The sequence below is a fragment of the Canis aureus genome, chromosome 13 (genome assembly GCF_053574225.1).
Source record: "Canis aureus isolate CA01 chromosome 13, VMU_Caureus_v.1.0, whole genome shotgun sequence".
NCBI classification, from domain to species: domain Eukaryota; kingdom Metazoa; phylum Chordata; class Mammalia; order Carnivora; family Canidae; genus Canis; species Canis aureus.
Window position 1 is genome coordinate 29,687,851 of NC_135623.1, and position 15,063 is coordinate 29,702,913.

Sequence of the window (15,063 nt, forward strand, 5' to 3'; positions counted from 1 at the left end):
ACCATTTCTTTGCAAACTGAGGGATTCGTTTGTCAAAAGGATTGGATGACTTGTACCGGGTTACACAGATGGCATTGTTGTCATGAACAGTTGTTCTTTTCAACTGCAGTCTAGGCATTAAATCATAGCGAAGCTCAGAATGTCCGGGCCTATTTAAGGGAAAACCTGCCAGGGGTAATGATTCCAGTCACTCGAGACGGGGCTTATGGAAAAACAAAAAACAAAAAACAAAAAAAAACCTCCCTTGTAATGAAGACCTATAACTAACACTCATTAAGAGTTTGCAACATGCCAGTCACACTGTCCCAGGATCTCACTTAAGGCTTAAGAGGCTCCAGGAGCTGGATGCTATGACTACTCTCTCTGTTTTACAAAAAAGGAAAAGAAAAATCACACGGATGCATTAAGGAATTTGCTAGTCAGGGCAGAACTGGGATTGAAAGCCAGCATTCTGAGTCTAAAGGTTTGAGCCAATAAATAAATAAATAAATAAATAAATAAATAAATAAATAACATAAAAATAAAGGTTTGAGCCATACTTTCTTCCTTCAAGTACCTACTTCCTTTAAGTATTCGAACCCTATATAGCTTCGGTGGGTGCTCAGAAGGGTAACTGTGAAAGCTGGTCTCCACATCTTTTACAGCAGTTGACTTTGGGACAACGGATGCTGAGCAATCATGAATACACTGGCACTCAGGGAAGATGGGGGCAGGTGGGGGGGTGCGGCTACAGAGTGAAGAAGAGTTAAGGGCCTGGGACAGGAAGATTAGGACTGCCGCTTTTCAAAGACAAATTTCCCAACTTAATTCCAAGACTGATTCTTTTCTGGAGAAGTCCTGTTCCAAATAAAAACCCCAGGAAGGTGTTTGAACACCAAGTGATTACTTTAAAGGCACATTAAAGGCATGTTGATCTTATGCATCAGAAGATGAGTGGCTTAAATTTGCCTAGAAGCAAGAATTTTTACCATGATTTTATTGATGGTAGAGTTGATGGCCTGGAATTTCATTTAAAATGTGCCAGAGACTAAACTACATTCTATTGGCACTTACATAACTAAGTGAAGTAGAGGACTCGCTGGTGTTCTTCAGCTACACTGGCTGTGGTACAGAGCACAGGGCACTTCCCCGGCAAGCCTGTGTCCACCGATTGGCTGTGGTGCCATGGCAGTGTCCACTTCTTCTGGACGTGAGATGAGGGCACTCCGGGCAGTAATCGTGGTACATATGTACACCTTTCTTCTCTCTAGGACTTGCTCACCTTCGGAGAGAGGAGACACGGCCTCCTCAACTCAACCCCACAGAGTGATGGTTCCTGAAACTCTTTGACTATATGGAGATGAAAAATGGCTGAGATGTTTTGTGTCACTACACCTTCTGGCATCTTTAATTTTTAGAACAAAAGAACCATTGTGGTTATCAATGGGCTTTATTTCTCTGGCTTCATTTGTCTTCCTTCTGTGGTGAGGTTTTTTCATTTTCACGTCTAAGTGATTGAAGAGCCCTTCTTTCAAGGCCTTTGTCTGCTACCTGGTGGTCACATAGAGGATTGCACTTGCAAGCCCTGGAAAGCCATTTGAATTTCCAGGCCACATTAAGAAATTATATTTCAAATTTGCATTTGGAAGTTCATTGTCTCTCATTTTATCAATAGGTCGATCCTGCATTAAGTTACATCACTGTTTTCTTGATTTCACTGAAGGTTTTAAATGACTCTTTTAATCTATAATATATCTGAACGTGTCTACAAGTCTTTAAAGTCTTTATTTGCTTCATTTCAAGGGTACAGAGCTAGAGCCTGGGAGGTCAGTTGGTAGGAAACAAAAAAGGGGAGAAGCAAGATTAAGAGTCATCCCTAGAAGAGAGAGGAAGGACTGGTGTTTCATGAGATGCTTCCCAATTGCTGGAGTGGTAACACCAAGGCTTTCCTCTGGTTCCTTTTCTTTCTCTTTCACACACACACACACACACACACACACACACACACACACACTGAATGGTGATTCAGTTTCCTCTAAGAATAAAGTATGAGCAATGGCTTTATGTTTAAGTGAAATTCCAACTTCTTCATTCAATCCCCAGGGTGGATTGATGTCTCCATTTCTAGTGGGAAAGAGACCTACTTACACCTTTGGAATTTGCTACTCTTCCAAGTCTTTACCATCACCACCATGGAAAAGACAAAACAAAGTCCAAACAACCTTAGGACCCCAATTTCATTTAGGGCTTCCTCCCCACTATTTTGTAACTAATGACAATTCTCATTGACTTTACCATGCTTCCTTTTATTAGAAATGGTTCTCAAGATATATCTATACCTATATCTATATCTATATATCTATCTATCTATATCTATACCTATATCTATATCTATATATATATCTATCTATATCTATCTATATATCTTTTGTTAAGAGAAAAAAAGAAATCCAGGTGCCACTTGTATTGCAAACCCTGGCCAGAGAAAGGTAAGCCATGACTCGAGTTTTTATATAACAGCTCTAAGTTCTGTGGGAAAAGGAACATGTGTTTGACTTTCTTTGTTCAGTAATTTCCAGTCAAGGTATGCATGACCATGACATCTTTATGGTGTATTTCTGTCCAATATGAAATAAGAAATGCAAATCTCTTAATGCTATGTCGAGTGTGATCCCTCTCTAAAATTATATTTGAAATGAAAATTGTTAACCCAACAGCTTGCTTTTTTCCTGAACATACGAATTTCTGAAAATTTCTCAGCATAGAACCATGACAGACCTCTACCTAGTGGCCTATTCAGTTTCTTTGCAGGCTGGGAAAGCCAACTCCTCTCTCAGGAGTTTTTATGCTTCTCTCTGACCTGAATCAAGCACTCACCTAGATGGAGCAGGAGGTAAGGAAGACTGCTGAGGAGATTTCATTTTAGATTTGGATAATTCTGCATGAACGTCACTGTGTTGGGTGCCTTGCATTTGGTGTTCTGACCAACCGGCTTAGACTGGAAGTTCCAATGACCCCCACCAAGGTTTCCATTAATTTGCTAGAGCAGCTCGCAGAACTCAGAGAAATATTTTATTTACTAGCTTTCTGGTTTATTATAAAAGGATACAACTCAGCAAGGGGCACCTGGGTGGCTCAGTCGGTTAAGTATCTGCCTTTGGCTCAGGTCATGATGCCAGGGTCCTGAGATTGAGTCCCTCATGAGCTTCTTGCTCAGTGGAGATCTGCTTCTTCCTCTGCCCTTCTCCTTGCTCATTCTCTATCTCAAGTAAATAAAAAAAATAAAATCTTTAAAAAATAATAATAATAAAGGATACAAATCAGGAACAGCAAGCATAGGGCAAGGTGTGGGGAAAGGGCAGGGAGTTTCCACACCCTCTTGGAACACACCATTCTCCCTCATCTCCATATGTTCACCAATGGGAAGCTCTCTGAATATTGTCCTTTTAGGATTTTTATGGAGGTTTCCTTACATCAGCATGATCGATTACATCATTGGCTCCTGGAGACTGAACTCAATCTCCAGCTCCTCCTCCCTCCTGGGAAGGTAGAGATAGGTCTGAAAATTCCAACTTGCCAATCGTGTAGTTGGCTCCACCAGCAATCAGTCCACATCCTTAGGTGATCTAGGGATTTGCTAAATGTCACTTAGCACAACAAAAGACACATATTGCTCTCATCCCAGGACATTCCAAGGGTTTTTAGGAGCTTTGTGCCAGGAACAGACCAAATATTTCTTTTTTAATTTTTTTATTATTTTTATTTTGTTTAATATTTCTTATTTTAAATAACAATATCGCGCAGGGCTGTTGGTCTGATTGGTTCAATTTTGAAGCAGATCCATTGCTGTGATTGGACTTTATTAAAATGTGAGCATTCACAAAAGGGTAAAATCAGTTTAAACTTAGAATGTAAGAGAATTATTGTATGTTCACTAATTTATTGAAAATCTCTATATCCTATGGTATAAAGTTTTTAATTTTTTTTTTTAATTTCTCCCTTGCAGTCCTTTTTTGGCAGTATCTTGGGTAGATTCCACACTTTTCTGCTTGGTTTTGTCTATTGAAATTAAATCTTGGTTCTATTTAAAACTGCGATCTTTATATTTGATCCAAAGTTCTTCTGCAGAGTGTACATAAGCTGTGCTGTTTGTAAGCGTGGAAAATTTTTACCTTCTTTCCTTCTAGGTTCTCTGATTGTTCTAATAATTAGATTGACATGTGACAGATTAACAGGAGAAAATCAAATTTAATTTAGTCCATATGGGAGCCCCAAATATGTGAGACTCCAGGGCAAGTTAGGCAATTGAGGCTTATATGCCATCCAGAGCTAAGGAATGGGATAGGGCCCGTTAGGAGGAGGAGAGTAATTCATAGGGCAGTAAGAAAAGCAGATGTTTGGTAATTAGATGTTTGCCCTGCCTTACAGATAGGTCTTATAGATAAAAATTTATCTCATAATAGCTCTCTTTCTGGGTTCCTTTAGGTAATTAAGGGAGAGGTAAAAGTTTTTCTTGAGTTTACTGGGTCTTGATTGCCTTGAGCTAAATATAATCATCACGCCAAAGTGACGTATTCTGGCAAAACCTACTCCCTTTCATGTTCAAAGTGTGGTCCATGGATTCTTTCTGGCCCATGAACGGTTTACTACTGGTGGGAGGCAAAATAAGTGAGAATCAGCATTTAGAAGCTTATATAACAACTTGACATTGAGGTAACATCCAAGTTCTTTGAAGCCCCTCCTCTAAATTTTATCCTTCATCACATAGACCTGTTGGTACCATCGAGAATCCTCCTCTGGGTACCCTGAGGGCTACAGAGAACTGGAATGGAGCAGAGATTTGTCCCCATCTTCTTCCCTGACACCATGTTCCCTTCAAGCCTTGCTGCCACAGGCCCCGGAGGAGGCTCCTTGTCTTTGGTCTCCTTGTTCATGCGTGCCCCCACATCCAAGGGAAACATCTCAAAGCTCTCCTAAGAAGCCTCTCATCACTTGCAGCTACAGAAGCAATGGCAACATGGGGAACAATGTATTTCCACAGCACAGCAATCATTCAGCAAGGGAATGAGTTTCCAGTGATGTTTTCTTAAAGCTGCTCCTACATCTCTATGAGAGATTGTCTTGAAGCTCTCCTCTCTCACATGGCTTGGGCCAGGGGGGAGCGGAGGCAGAGATGGAAAATTTTCTAAAAAAATTATATCCTCTACAACTCTCTGTCTCTGTCTCTCTTTTCCTCTCTCTCCTGTTGTGATGCTTGGTGGTTGGGTAGAAGTTGAAGTAAATGGGGCTGAGTCTTCCCTTAGGAAGTTGAAAGCTGTCTTCGATTCTGATAGTGTTTGGTAAAGTCTGATTTCAGCCTCAAGCCTTAACCATAATTCTGGTCAATGGAAAAGAAATCCTCTCAACATCCCATCATATCTGCCTCAGTAGATTGCATTCTGCGTGGGAGGAAGAGGTTGAAACCAACTGTGATGGTTAATTTTATGTGTCATCTTGACTGGGACAGGAGATGTTCAGATAGCTGGTAAAATATTATTTCTGGGAGTGTCTGTGAGGATATTTCTGGAAGGGATTTAGCATATGAATCAGTAGACTGAGTAAGATCATTCTCACCAATGCAGGTGGATGGCATTCAGTCCTTTAAAGGCCTGAATAGAACAAAAAAGGCAGAGGAAGGGTGAAATTGCTCTCTTGCTGAAATTGGGACATCCATCTTCTCCTGCCGTTTGACATAGGCAGTCCTGGGTCTCAGGAGGCCTCAAGGCCTCCAGAGTCAGACTGAATTATACTATCAGCTTTCCTGGTTCTCCAGTTTGCAGATGGCAGATTGTGGGACTTCTCAGCCTCCATAGTAACATGAGTCAATTCCTATAATAAATCTTTACTATTATCTATCTATCTATCATCCATCTATCTCCCATTGGTTCTGTTTCTTTGGAGAAACCCTAATACATTATCCTGTTAGTTGTTATATTCTACATGGACAGCTGGGAACCCAAGTAGCAATTATGCAAAGTAATCTGACTTCTGATGAGGCACAACAGCCCAGAGTTCAGGGAATTCTTGGCCTTGGACTCAACTATGTTTCCTTTTCTAATAATAAGCTACATCTAGACCTCCATATGCAGGTAGTCCATTTCACTAAAATTAAAGATATCATAAAAATTAAATGTGTCAATATATGTTAGGCTCTTAGAACAGTGCCCAGCACATGGTTGGCACTTAGTAAATGTTAGCCGTTAACTATAGCTTTATCTACCCAGGACACTTTTTCAATCATCTTATTTTTGTAAAAGCATTGAAAGATAGCTTCAATTTTAAAAGATTGAAAAATGGTTGTTTTCTGTCCCTCCCTATATCCATGGCTTTTGCATTGAACTTCTATCAAGAGGTAGAGACTTTTCCCAATCCTTGAATCTGTGCTGGCCTTGTGACTTGTTTTAATCAATAGAATGTGGTGGAAATGCCACTGTGTCTGTCTGAGGCAAGTTCTCAAAGGGCTTTCTACCTTCTCTTCAGTTTTTTCTTTTGTCAAGAGAACAGGCCCAAACTAGGCTACTGGAGAGGAGGATTCCTTAGGCACCTCAGTTAGAAGTCAGCCACCCCTTGTCAGGTAAGCCACTGAGAAGATGTGCAACTGACTCTAGAAGCCCAGCCAGCCACACCCAGAAAGAAGACTACCTCTCTGAGCCCAGCCTACACTGGTGGACTTCAGAATTAAGAACTAAATAAATAATTCTTGTTTTAAGCCTGAGATTTGGGATAGTGCTCCTCCTCCAGTCAATGACTATCTCAATGCTACTCTAGACTCTTTTCATACCTGTCCAGTTCCATTTGACTTTTAACAGCCATTTCAACTGAAATCTCTTCTAAGAAGATTTTTCTTCAGGCAATGTGTTGTCTCGTTTGTAAATGGACCCTCATTTTTATATTGTGTTCCCTTTATAGTTTTTCTCTTAGCTTGCCTCATAGTAGAACTGTTTGTATGCTACTTATACTGGTTTCTTTATAGCCAGTAAGTGAACACTGACTTGAGGAGACGTGAGGATGTGACCCAGACCAAGCCACTCATTCCACTTTTTCCCATAGTGATTTGACCCAAGAGGGCCAAGCAGGGCCATTCAGAGTATGCTTTTATAATGTAGACTCTGAGGAGAAAAGAGTTTAGTTTCCCTTTTGGATTAAGAACTATAAGGATCTAGGTCTCATGGTATACAAGATTAGGAGAAGAACAAATAAGAGAGAGGAACTGAGTGCAGGGGAGAAAAAAGGGCCACAAACAAAGAGAAGAGAGAAGCAGAGCTGGGGGAAGGGAGAAAAAGTTATGGAAGAGGTGAAAAAAAGAGGTGAGAAACCTACTGACATCAAGACTCTGGATCTGGTCTCCTTTAAGTGTGGTTAATGCTCTTTTTTACTCCAGCTCTTTTGGATTGTGTTCTGATTACTTGTCACAAGAAAAAAGTCCTTATAATCTTCTTGTGAATTAAAGGTTAACCCGAACTATCATCCTAGTGCATTATCACATCTGGGTAGGTTGACAATATAATGTGTTGTCTAAATTGGGGCACTTCTAAGAGTTAAAGGGAGTGCTCTTAGTAATGATTTTGAGAAAACAGGTATTAAGTGAGACTGGCCCTGAGTTAAAAAAAAAAAAAAGTTTTTTTTTTTTTTTCAGAAAAAAAAGTTGTTTTTTTTTTTCAGGAAAAAAAAAAAAAGTGAGCCTGGATCTGCAAAGCTAAGGACCAGACACTGAGAAGTTGTGTAACAAAAAATCCAGGTATGGACCCTCTCCGGGTCTCCTTCCATGCCTGCCAGTCTGCATCTCACTCTTCCAGCCTGTTTATATACAACACAGTTAATGGACAAGAGCCCACAGGAAGTTAATTAGACAGGTAGCAATTAGACCCTTTGAAACTATGTTGTATTCATGTAGGATATTTCCTACTGGGTTTTCTTTCTATCTTGTGGTGAGAAATAAATTAATATCATCTTTAAATTAGATGTTGAATACGTTTGGTATTTAAATGCCATACTCAGATAAAACTTTGTGTTGACCATACAAAAGAACACAATGTGTGATTAAGGCTGGAGAAATTTTTTGATTTCAATTAACTTTTATTTTCCTATAAGAGCTAAAGCAGTTGAGACAATATATTTAGTCTCCCAATCCCCCATTGCTGATGTACTGGCTTGGGGGCTGGGGGAGGCAGAGGTCTAGTAAGGAGTAGGTAGGGCTGTGTTCTAGGGAACAGCGGAAATAGTCAAGACCATTGATACAGGACTGAAGTCCAATCAGTAGTAATATGGTACCCATCTTGTTTGTTCCATTGCTGACTTGAAACCTAATTTTATCCCTTTTTAAAAAAGATTTTATTTATTTATTCATGAGAGACACAGGCAGAGGGAGAAGCAGGCTCCCTGCAGGGAGCCCAATGTGGGACTCAATTCCAGATTGCGGTATCACAACCTCAGCAGAAGGCAACTCAACTGCTCAACTGCTGAGCCACCCAGGCGTCCCCCTAATTTTACCCTTTACCATTTCTTCCCGTGTAATATGCAACCAAATAAATACATGGGAATAAACCATCAGTCAAGTCATTATGTGTGTGTGTGTGTGTGTGTGTGTGTGTGTGTGTGTATACAGGGGGTGGGAGTGGTGATGATATCTAAAATATTTACATCACCCTTCACATGCATCCTGAGAGCAAAAATCAGATCAGAAAAAACTAGGAAATAAGTGATAAGAATTAATACTATTATCTTTACTTTTTTAAAAATAAAAGTGCCTTGAAATTAGCAATTTTTTCTCTTTTAAGAGTCTGGTATTGAATGCTCACTTCAGGTAAATTTCATGGGTGAGCTATTGAGATAGACCCCAAAATAATCCAGAAGCCATTCTGTGAAGTTGAAAAAGTGAAAGGTAATTCCTCATAAGAAATGTTAAGCACCCACTCCATAGATAATTACCAACTGCAGGGCAAATTAGGATGATAAGGGCCCAAGTACATATACTATAAGAGAAGCTAGGAGCCGAAGAGTGGTACAAATACCACAATGGAGTTGGATGATGGCATAGATAACATCAGGCTTGGAGAAATTAGAGAGCTTCTTGGAAGAGGGACAATTTGAAATGAACCTTAAAATTTGAGCAATTCTCTTCAGACATAGAGGAAGGAAAGAGTCACCTCAGAAATAATCAAAAGCTCAGGGACAGTTTCCAGGGGTAGGTAGTGGTCTAGTTGGACTGCAAGATAGAGAAAAGTGGCTAAAAATCCAGTGTTACGTGGTAGGGACACACACATCTCAACCTATACCTCTTCCTAATGTTAGCATGGTTCCCTATCCCTACACACACACACACACACACACACACACACACACCACCTCAAGCAAATGCTTTGGTATTTGTGGGTCATAATCTGATTGGAATCTTGCTATCTTCGCTATAGAAACTGCTGGTCTCGGTCTTTAATTTCACCTCAACAAAGAACTTGTAATTTTTTCAGTGTCATGAAACTCATGATTTCGATTTCACAGTCCATGCACTAGATGTCAACAGCATCATGTTTCATGTTCTATATTTTGCACTTGTGGATGGGAGGGCATCTAACGTCTTCCTTCTCCAACACCGTACTTGTGTTTTGGTTCAGACTAAGAATCTGACTGTGTGTGTGTGTATGTGAGTGAGAGAGAGGGATAGTGGATCCCTCGGAGGATTCTGAGCAAAGGAATAACTTCGGAGTTGGGGGAGCTATCTAGTATCTGTAATAGGGAGAATTGGGGAGGAGTGTTAATTGTGAAAATAGTTAAAGGTTCACAAAAGTCCTGCTGAAAAATACTAAGGTTCTATGCCTGGGTAGGAAGGGTGAGGATGGGTAAAGCAAGATAGTTTCAAGACATTTTGCCAAGGTGTGATCTAAAGAATCTAAGACTTGATGCAAATGATGAGAAAGATGACAGTATTTGTAGAGGGAATGGTAATGTTATCAGTAGAAATAAAGGGGACAAGAGGGAGGTAGAGAGATGTTAACCAATTTGATTTGGGATTTAAAGTATTTGAATTTCTCCACTGGTGTATTTATGTGCAAAGTTAAACTTTCTATAATGTTAATTATTTTGAAGGGGAAGAATAACGATACAAGTTTTCTGAATAAGACTCCTTGGCTGCCACCAATAGGACCCAGCCCTTAAGTTACATCATGTGCCCATTGAACTGGGAGGGGCAGAGAGAGAACAGGTACAGCACGTGTAGGATCCCTTTTTGTGAGTGAATGAGGTGGAAGTTAACAGGGAGTTCAGGGAGTTTGCGAATCCCACAGAAGGCGCCAGTTCCTGTCTGCCTCTGGAAATGTCACATCCACCTGTTTATGGTTCTAACATAAGGCCAATCTCAATTTCTGCCCTTTGGGTTGGCTTTAGAACCCACTCCCTCAACAGTATGATCCCACTCTATGGTTTGGAATGAAGAAGTACAAGGAACTTGGCTTTCAAATATTCAGGCACCTTCAGCATTTAAAAATCTTTCTATATCCATGTTTTATTTTATTTTTTAATATTTTATTTATTTATTCATGAGAGACACAGAAAGAGACAGAGGCTGAGATAGGCAGAGGGAGAAGCAGGCTCCCTGTGGGGAGCCTGATGTGGGACTCGATCCGAGACTCTGGGATCACGCCCTGAGCTGAAGGCAGATGCTCAACCACTGAGCCACCCAGGCGTCCCTCCATGTTTTATTTTTTTAAAGACCTATTTATCTATTTGAGAGAGAGAAAAGGAGAGAGAGGGTGGGGGTTGGGGAAGGGCAGGAGGACAGAGGGAGAGGATCTCAAGCAGATGCCACACTGGACGCTGGGCTCCATCTCATGACCCTGAGGTCATGATCTGAGCAGAAACCAAGAGTCGGACACTAACCCCACTGTGCCACCCAGGCGCGCCTATATCCATGTTTTAAATGAATTTAAGAGTCATTTGATAATGAAGACAATACTTCCAGTCTTGTGTCTAATACTTTTACTTCCCAGCAGCATAATACCACTTTGGTCAGGTTGAACCACTGCACAATTTTGCAGCTCTTTCAGAAACGTAAAGAAAACAATTGGAAAGACGCGATCACATGCAATGGTGAGAAAATAGTACTATTGCCTGATCTTTCCCCAGAAACGTGAAGTATCCTTGGTTCAGCTCCACACTGTGTTATTTATTATAAGCCCTTACAGCAAGGGAGTTTGTTTCTTGTAGCACCAAATAGACACAGTGGCTAACAAATAATTCTGAAAAGTCATTGACATATTTATCAGATGTCAAAAATTTTCTGAATCTGTACTTTATCCATGTCCCTGGCTTGAAGTGTTCTTTCCAAGAGTAAGCTGTGACATAAAATTGAGTTTTCAGTCCGCTTCTGCCACTGAGGTGGTCTGTTGACCTTAATACTTCACCGCTAGCTTTTCGTATACTACAAAGGACTTTTATATACAGTGACTCATGTATTTTAATGACTCATTTGAATGTAATGGTGTCCCCCAGACCACAGATAATGGTTAGACATATGAACTCTTGTGTTACACTGCTTGGGTTCAAATCCCCATGTCATCTGCTGTGTGACCCAGACAAGTCACATATCTGTGCTTCAGTTGTCTTGTCTATAAAATGAAACCTACTAGAGTTGTTGAAGGGATTTCATGAATAGTCTATGGAAAGTACCAAGCACAGTAGAACCTAGTAAGAGCTAAATAAGTGTTAGTTATGAATAAATTATTACTCCCCTATCTTGCTGGGGTCTAACTACGGTGTATGGATAACTGAGCAGTATTTTTGAGTGGTGCATTTAGAAAAGCAAGCTCATATAAATAGGTGCAGGGGGTCTTTCATGATTTCCATGGAGTTAGGGATTTCAGTTCTTCTGTCAGCTGTGAAGAGGGACCCGATGGACAGTAAACTCTACCTATTGCCAAAGCAAGTGTTGAGGAGCTCCTCACAGTAAGCCTCAGGAGGGCACTATGTCTGTCTTATTGGCCTCTGTCTTTCTAGAACCTAGCGTATAGTAGATGCACAATATATATTTGCTAAATGAATAAACGCATGGAAAAGGGCCGGTAGCTATGTGATTAATATCTTTAGCTCAGGTACATTCTCGAAATCAAATAGGAAAGAAGTGATCTTTCGAAAGCAGAAGATTTAGAGCTGTGTCCCCAATTACCGTGAACTCCTCAGAGAGAAGATACTAGTAAATATTGAAAGAGATATTCATAATATGCTTGATGACATGACTTTTCTTCTTTTATAAAAATTAACACATAATATTTTATAATACTCATAAATGAAGCTCTATGTTTCATTAGCCCTTGCAAAATAACTCAGGGAGCTTTCACAAAAAACTAGAAAGGCTGAGCTTTCTTCATTGTTAAAAACTCCTAATCTCCAAACACTGTCCCTTATCTACATGTCCTCAAATCCTTGAAGCCTGTAAAGTAATTGATTCCAAATTCATATACCTGAGAATTTATTTACGAAAAAAGAGTCAATTCTGGTTCTATGAAATTCAGAAATTACAGAGCCAATTACCATAAATTGGTGAAATTTTTCAGGTCATCTGAAGGCAAAATTCATTTATTTATCTATCCACCTATCCAATTGTTCATTCACTCAACAAATACCAACTGAGCTCTTATAGTGTGGTCAACACCATACCAGGTGTTGGAGACCTGGCAGTCCACAAAGCAGTCACGGACTTTTTTCTCGTGGAGTTCAAAATCCAGAAAGGGGTGCAGTGGGTAGGACTGCCCCACGTTTTGGGAGACATTGCCTAATGTTGGCTTCCCTTGATCTTCAGAGTATGGATTTCTACTTCACGCTATCGAAAGCTGGTCTTAGTAACAGGCTGTCCGTATAATAAGCACAAACTAGCCAAAAGGTGAGAAATTCAGGCATGATTCACACATTCACAAATATCTATAGATGTTTCAGAAAACGTAGACAAAACATCCCAACGTCTTGGAGTCCTATAGGCACAGCTGAGTAAAATGAACTGAGATCACATCGGTTTGACTTGTCTCGGTTGAGAACCGCATTTGTAAATTGTGTAATCCATCTCTAGTCAAGTTCTTCCGAGACAGCCTTGAATTCTTAAAAAGCCCCTGAAAGCTAGATTTTACATTTAGATTTTTAGCATTGTCTTAAAAGACAGTGGTAGTTCACAGAAGGAGAGAATTCCCTATTGATTATATGATTGAGGAAGCACAAAAGTCTGTTATTCTTTCCAAAGTCAATTGTAATTTAAGCTCCTTATCTCCCTGCGGATGTTCTATTTCAAATGGCCACAAAATGTAAATGCCCCAAATGGAAAGGTTCAGGTATTCTTTTACCAAGCTATGCTCCACGTGCTGGCCTTCAAAATCACAGCAGGAAAGAGTTTAGAAAAATCTGGCCACCAAAGTGACCAAGGGAAAGAACTCACACTCACCAGGATCATGGAGGAATGGTCATTCCAGATTTTCCCCTAACTTTGAATATCTAATTTATTTGTGACATTCAAGATGGACGTTCACATAAGAGCAGCCTGGTATGTTTTTAATATGATTTTGGACAATTCAGTGGCTCTATCGTGATCATTGATAATAAAGAACTTTAGTACCAGTTGTGGTGATTTCTTTTCCCTTTCCTTCTGGCTTCGGTGAAACTCAGAGAAACACAAAAGGGCCTCTCTAAGTCTTAGGGACAGAAACCTTTGATTAAAACTTTAGGGGAAGGCTTATATTTCAATAATGAGATTTCACTGAAAACAAAAAACAAAAAACAAACCAAACTGGCCATTTGGTCATTTGTATGTAGGACCAGTGCGACATGGAATCTGTCTTTAGATGCCTTGGGTGTGATGGATTGCCCCTTTACTTTGACAGAGAGCTTGGCATCCATTTATTAGCATTTAACATTATGCAAATGAAGCATAACAAAGACATCTAGAAAACACAAATGTAAGGTATCTGCTCATTTGCTAGCTGCTTCCGTTAACACCATGACAATATTTATATTGTTGTGAAAAAAATCGATAATTTCATATCAACTGTACACTTATGGCTAAATGAAAACATACCCTAAGCTCCAAATTTATACAAGGCATTGAAATGTGTGGAAATGAGCGTTTTCTCATCACAAGGGTGCAATGATTTCCCTTTATGAGAATCTGTGGCATCGCCTGAATAGCTTTAATATTTCTTTGTTAAATGATAACTAAAATATATGTTTTATTAAATTTTTCTTATAAAAATGAGAACTACCTCTTTCAAACTGAGTAATACTCACATAGTCTCCATTCACTCCCTTTAGTCATGCTTATCTCTTTTGTAAACCTATTTTACATAACATTCGGTCCTCCCCCTTGGCCTCCCCTTTTCCCTCCCCCCCCCCTCAGTTTTCTCCAATAAAAAAATGATATGTTTTCAGGATGGTCATAGAAATCGGCATACCTCCTAGTTTCCTCGCTCTTTGTTCTCTGTTGGGTGATATACTATGAAGAGTAAGCGGAACTTGGTATTGACAATAATACCCCCTTGACAGGGCAAAATGAAATGTGCTGGGCAGGTCTGACTGGTTTTATTTTGTTTTCAAGAAATAGCTCTTGAACCGAGCTTCATCAATTTCTAATTTAGGAGACTATCTGACATGTAAACTTTATTTATGTTGGGGAATCAATTTCTGCATTTGAGAAAAGGGAACATTCAAATATTTGCCTCAGTTTTAATGATCTATGTAGAATGTTTCAACCAGGCATTTATTCTTTTTTGGGGGACATTTTTGTGCCTAAGCCATGTAAGTAAGTGCTCAAATGATTATTGCTTCCTAATTCATTCCCGTGAATAAAATCAGACTGAGGTACTTAGATTTTCGGTGAGTCAAAAGTGATGATCTGCATAGGTGGCTCTTAACAGGTCATTTTCCAGCCACTGATACTTCCTGAAAGATGGTATGTCCCTTGTCTGTTTTCCTGCATGAATATGTGTAATGAATTAGGCAGCTTTCCCTTTTGAAGGAATAGCTTCTTTTCATTCACAATATTATATCCTGGTTTATATCTGCCTGATTTTATTT

General features: G+C 39.8%; 1 protein-coding gene across 2 annotated transcripts in view; it reads right to left on the bottom strand.

Annotated features, from left to right (window-relative positions):
• Positions 1-10,974: 10,974 nt before the first annotated feature.
• The window catches only part of LIN7A (lin-7 cell polarity scaffold A), a 127,741-nt gene continuing 123,652 nt past the window's right edge, over positions 10,975-15,063 (bottom strand). For both annotated transcript variants that reach the window (XM_077845636.1, XM_077845635.1), the window contains exon 9: positions 10,975-15,051. The gene's annotated coding sequence lies outside the window, so the exon portion shown is untranslated. The remainder of the gene's footprint in view (positions 15,052-15,063) is intronic.